The sequence below is a fragment of the Cygnus atratus genome, chromosome 5, assembly GCF_013377495.2.
Source record: "Cygnus atratus isolate AKBS03 ecotype Queensland, Australia chromosome 5, CAtr_DNAZoo_HiC_assembly, whole genome shotgun sequence".
Lineage (NCBI taxonomy): Eukaryota > Metazoa > Chordata > Aves > Anseriformes > Anatidae > Cygnus > Cygnus atratus.
Genome location: NC_066366.1, coordinates 49,737,800 through 49,744,227, shown reverse-complemented (window position 1 = coordinate 49,744,227; position 6,428 = coordinate 49,737,800).

Here is a 6,428-nt window from a genome sequence, read left to right as displayed (position 1 = left end):
TGTCAAGTAAAACTTCTCTGGCAGCTACGTGCCTTTGGCATCCCTTCAGCAGCTCCTCAGAGCATCTCCGGAGCAGAAAAAAAGGCCTGCAAAACTTTTCATGAGTGTACCACACTTCTTCCCACTTCATTTGAAGCATTGTGCAGGATCAAGCTGCTCAAAACCCAGAAAGTACGTACATTATGTATGTGGATGTCAGATACAGCGGTAATTTTCCTTGTATCTTTCTATTTGAAGACCCAGTGTCCAGTGTGCTTAAAACCTATTTGAGTGTGAACAGCTTGTGCTGAAATTTTCCATGTTGAAAGTAAGCTGCAAGCTGACCTTTATATTTGTCTAGGAGCTGCAGAAGAACAATTCCACTGGTTCCGGGAATGACATTTGGGGAAAATATATTAAAACGATAAAAAAGCAACAATTTCTGACAGTCTTATTGACAATCGGTAATTCTTATGATCTTTGGAGAATGGATTAAATTTGATAAGCAGATCAATGCTTTTATTGTCAGTTATAAGCCTCTGGAAACTCCTGGTTTCCCTTCTCTATAGGGCATTTAAGCTGAACAGGTAAAACCTCTGAAAAGTCTGTCTGCGGTGAGGTTGCAGTTATCTGAGTTATCAGTGATCCTCCTGCTAAAATCAAGACACCAAATCTCAGCCAACTCCTGTCCAAGAAAGAATCAAGTGAATATCTTGGAACAAAATCAAGGCTAGAGCTGAGGAAAACCAATTAAATTCATCTGTTTTGAAAACTGTAGTTTTGGAGGATTGAAGCCATTTGCAAATTCAGTTCAAAAATACCAATGAGTTTTACTCATAAAATATTTGCAATAGTTAGGAAGAGAATGGGGAAGAGGATACTCCAAAAGGGCAAAACATTATTTTGGAAGATATTAAAAGGCTATAAAAAAGGCTATGAAAATTTGCCAGGGTGTAGGCACACCACCACTCACGTGCAGATACACCTTTACACACAGTGCCTGTCAAGGAGTGGTCAGTAACTATTTGCAATTTTACATGACAACGCAGCATCCACTGTTTCAGTGCATTTTTCAAAGCAAATGTTTCTCTGTGCCCCAACCGCTATGGCAGAATTGTTATAACCCAATTCTCCTTTGAGAGATGACAGTGGCAAAATGGAGTGGGAAATATCTCCAGCTTTATCCCTTTTCCTAACTTTTTAAGTACTAATGGTGCACATCAGAAGTTAATGAGGCTTTACAGGGATGGAGGAATCTACCTGAATGAAGAAATTACAGGGTCAGCAGCTATGTTGTTTGTTTGTTTTTTTCACATGCCTCATCGCCTGTAATATGAATTCAGGTCTCCAAACTGGGTTTTTGGCTGCACCTGAACAACTCATCACTTTCAAATTATGATCTTTCTGACCCCTAGCTGTGTTAAGGGAGTTTGTCCAGGAAGAAAAAAAAAATGCAAATTTGGCAAGCAATTCCCTAGCTAAGGCATGAGACTGTGTGGTGTCCATGAGGTCACCTGCCATCTTCACAGTTTCTACTAAAAGCAATAGAACTACTCTGTAAGAATAGGAACTGGGAAAAGCACCAGAAGTTTGTTTCAGTAACTGCAATTTCATGTGGGAATTATGTTGTTAAGATACCACAGAAGATGGATCCAAGCACTTTCTAGAATTAAAATTTACCAATTCTAAGGAAAAAAAAATCTTTTCTGAAATGCTATTTGCTTCACATACAGAAAAATGATCCATCATAAGCTTGAGAGTTGTTCTAAATTCGACATTGCCTTTAAAAGAGTTTTAACTTATGACAACGAGTCCTCTGATGGAATCCCACTTGCTATTTGTACTGTGCAGGCTGCTGTACAAACATGGTGAGAGACAGACTCTGCCCAGCACCACATTACCCAAACAGGCTCAGCTTTTGCTGTCATGACCATGAGGGATGTCAATAATGTTGCAGGTTCATTTGTCACCAGGGAGAAGCGGTTTATTCTCAACAGCTACGATTTATGAAGCCTGATTTACAAAGCCCCTGACTACGTGGGGCAGGATTCCTCTCGCCTAATTTTAACCAAACTACAAACTAGGCATTTAAAATACCGAAATTGTCTAGAATCTTATCATCAGTGGAGAAGGATGGCACCCCCAGATGGCAGCCCAGCTTACTCTGAAATAAGTACCCAAGCTGGGAGTGTTGAACAGCCCCAGGCTGCTTGGTGGTGCGGGGAGACTGCTGTGACGCGGGATGTGGCTCCCAGGGTCTGAATCTATCCCCGGTGAGAGGGCAGCATGACAGCATCTCAGCAGGGGGCTATCAGCCAGTCCAATATGCCAGGCATTCCCATCCTAGCAGGAAATAACGAAAAATTAAGAAATAATAATAATGAGTAATCAGAGTAGGAACGGTCCATTCAAAACTGGATATACTCATGCCAACTTCTAAAGAGAATCCCACCTAATTGTTGAAAAGAGAGTGGATTAATTAATATAGACAAGACTTCAGAAAATGTGGAGAAAAGCATCTTGTGTGTATGTGTGTGCGTGCATGTGTATGTGCGCACATGTGTGCAACTTAATCCATCCTGAGTAGAAAAACAAATGTTATTCTGAAAATAGTAGGTTTTGGTAGACAATAACTTTGAGGTCACTTGAGCAGCCTGGTCAGCATCTCCTGTTGATCTGGGACAACTGAAAAGCCAGTGGCACGTCCTCCGCCCTCCCAGGTAACACCAGCACAAGCAACATGTGCTTTGATGGTGGCCGCAGGGTTGTGGCTTCTTGCAGCTCAGCTTCCCTCTCTTCTCCCCAACGGGGGGCTCACAGGGGCCTGGAGAGCACACGGGAGAGGAGCCCGGGGCCCCAGCCAGGGGCCATCAGTCCAGTGTTGAAGTGAACATGGAGATACAAGTTACAAACATATTAAAACATGAAGCCCCCCCCAGTAGATTTTATTTTTTTATAGGGAATAAGACAAACTGCAGCAGCTGTAGAACACCTCCTTCAGATCTATTTCTCCTGTTTTTGAGCAGTTTCTCATATTAGAGAAAACTCTGCAGACACATCAGTGCGGAGGCGAGTGCCCTCTGACCGTCGACAAGGAGGACTGGTGGTGCCTGGAGAGCCAACTCGTCCCTTTTGATGGCTGCAGCCTGTCAACATCCCCTGCATTCGGCACACGTGGCAGAGACGTGCCCTTCCTCCGAGGGAACTGAGCAGCTGAAGCTGAAACACTTCATCAGCTTGGGAAAGCTTGAAAACAACCAGCACTGAATTTATATCTGTGGGTTTTCAGGGATTTTCTGTCTGAACTTACATCGAATCAGCAGAAGTAAGGAAAAAAGAAAAAAAGAAAAAAAAAAAGAATCTAAAATATATACCAGCTACCAACCCACCTTTGCCAAACATTTCAAGCTCTCAAGCCCCATTTATTCCTGGAAAATACACCTTCATCCCAGGAATGTTCCTGATGATGTTATTTGTGGCATGAACAGTTTTTAAAAATAGCTCTTTTCAGAACTGCTTTTCAAACCTGGTCACCGCTCTACACAAACAACTGGTCGAGATCTGTTTCAGACCGACTTATCTCAGTCAGATTAAGTGTCACTACCTCTACAGTTTGCCTGGAAAACTACTGTAACTACTATAATTTAAAACCTTGCTTTGATCTGTATTATTTTTCAAATGTAGCCGAATTAAGAGTGTAAATCTGTAAATAATGTGTACGAACAGTAAGGCAGATCATCACCTGAGGCTGCAAGCCTGTGAGGCTAGACTGGAGAAGGGGAGCCCAGCTCCCAAACGCATCGCCGAAAGTACGATGCTGAGGGGATGGTGCTGGCTGCTGACAATTAATGATCTCTTGATGCTGACGGATCCAAAGAACTGAAGAGGGAAAGTGGTCTTATGTGGGTAATGCTTTTAATAGGGTGATGCACTACTTGTGCTGATTTCAGTGGCTGGACTCCCACAGACTTACACAGCAGATAAACCAGCTGCTGAGCAGTTCATTTTCGGGCTTTCAAGAACAAAGAGAGTGCTGGTGCACTTCATGCTGAGTTCTTGGTTTTGAAGTAGCTAAGAAGATGTTTGTTGAAACCTAAGTATAGATTTGTCTGAAATTTAATTTTGCAGAAAGGAACACATTTTAAAATGACACTGGAGATGAGAACAGTTATTCCATATTATGTTTTGCACACTTTATCCCATCCTTACACAGTAAGTATGTCCAGGAGACAAACCAAGGAGGTGCAAATCTGATGAGATTCTTGTTTGCAGGAGAGGGGGGAAAAAAGGAGACAGTTTGCCTAAATATCATATGATACTGACAGCCAACTATAAATCAGACACAACTTTTGGATGCTAAAGAATAACCTACATTCTGCATTTGTTGTGATGATTCACAGCAGTGAACTTGACCCAAAAAAATGCTGCAAAAGTGTTCAGTGTTATTAATAATAATCATTATTCAGAGAATTCCCAGATGGATTACTTCAACTTCCTTTCCGCAACAGCTCCAGTCTCCTTTTATTCATCATGTGCATTTTATTCCCTTCTAATTAAATGTGATTTTCTCAGCAGATGCTTTTATTTTTCACCCCACCTGCATCCACAGACCAGCTGTTGAGGCTGCCCAGTGGCTCAGGGGAGCATTAGCAGCTGTATGGAAAGGGAATTTACAAAATTAGGGGCTGCATCGGGAGCTTTTCCCCGTAACACCTGGCAGGCTGTGGGATATTTGCGTGAGGCTGTAACAAAGAGCTCTCCTGTATCTGCCTGGTGACACATGAGCCTGTGGACAATGTTAGACTCTGATGGGACCACAGCTCTTGTGTCCATAAGAAGGACATGGACTTGTTAGAGCAGGTCCAGAGGAGAGCCACAAAGATGATCAGAGGGCTGGAGCACCTTTCCTACGAAGACAGGCTGAGAGAGCTGGGGCTGTTCAGTCCTGGGGAGAAGAGAAGGTTCCAGGGAGACCTTATAGAGGCCTTTCAGTATATAAAGAGGGCTTATAAGAAAGACAGGGAAAGGTTGTTTTTTTTTGTTTTGTGTTCTTTTTTTTACCAGGGCCTATACTGACAGGACAAGCAGTAATGGTCTTAAACTAAATAAGGGTTGATTTAGATTAGATACAAGGAAGAAATTCTTCACTCAGAGGGTGGTGAGGCACTGGCACAGGTTGCCCAGAGAAGCTGTGGATGCCCCATCCCTGGAGGTGTTCAAGGCCAGGCTGGATGGGGCTTTGGGCAGCCTGGACTATGATTCTGTACTACTGGGATGGATAGCACTTTTTTCCTCCCAGAAAGCAAGGTACTGGAAAGAAGGGCTGACATATTAGTAATAATTAAGTTCTGATAAAGAAGAGTCACCCGAGAACAGAAATTATGCACAGTCTTGCCCCACTAGTGACTGTGTGCTACAGTCTATCCCTCCTGTAGAACTACACTATTTCATGCAAAATAAAGCAGCTGCCATAAACCTGCTCTGTTCTTAGAAATGGGCTGAGATCTTCAACTGGTAAATAGTTATGTAGTCCCCCTGGATTCAAGGAACTTCAGTTTTATCGAAAGCAAAGATAAGTCCCTTTCACTCCCTCTGTCAAGCAGCCAGAAAAGGAGCGGTTCCGCTGTGAGCTGAGATTCTGCCTGGCTGCCTTCCCCATCTGTGCTGTCTGTGGTTGCCTCCATACAGCACTGTTCCATCCGCCTGAAGCTTGAGGATGGTTTCCAGCCTCCCTGAGCATTTCATTACCTTATCTCTGTTATTTAGACAAATACAAAACATTTCTCCAGACAGGTTGCAGGGCGCCAGTTTATCTGCATTAATATAATAGTGACCTTTTATCCACGGTATCCAGCCTCTCTTTAAAAGTCAGTCCTACCCAGTGAATGTGCTGTAAATAGCAGGATCTACACGCGACAGTGCTAGACATACTGCCCTCCTCATTTGATCACGCTCAACTGTGTTTCGCTGCTTTGCTTTTTGTTTTGCCCTCCTGAAGTCACCTCGTTACTTGCCATTTAATGTTTATTGTTAAATAACCAGTTTGAAGAAGATTCATGAGCTAATTATTGGGTTATTTTACACATTCAAAGGAGCTTAGCTTTAAAGCATTTACCTGGCTGAGTAGGGGCAATTGGTAGCAGCAGTGTCCTGGATAATAATGATAATGATTACCTTTGTGCTGTCCATGAAATCTTGCTATGGTCAGGATGTACCAGGGCTAAGCATGATACCATGTAATTGCATGGAAGGAAAGAGAAACTCATAAGAGTTATTTTATTCTGGGATTTATATGAAGCTATACTATAGCAAATCTGTCGAGTGATACAGAGCTTTTCTCAGAGTGGCTACAGGGCCATATACTTATTTTACATGCTTTCTTAAGGACCACTTAATATTTTAAATGCCAGGTTCTTTAAATCAATCAGAGAAAGACAAAGCTTATGCTC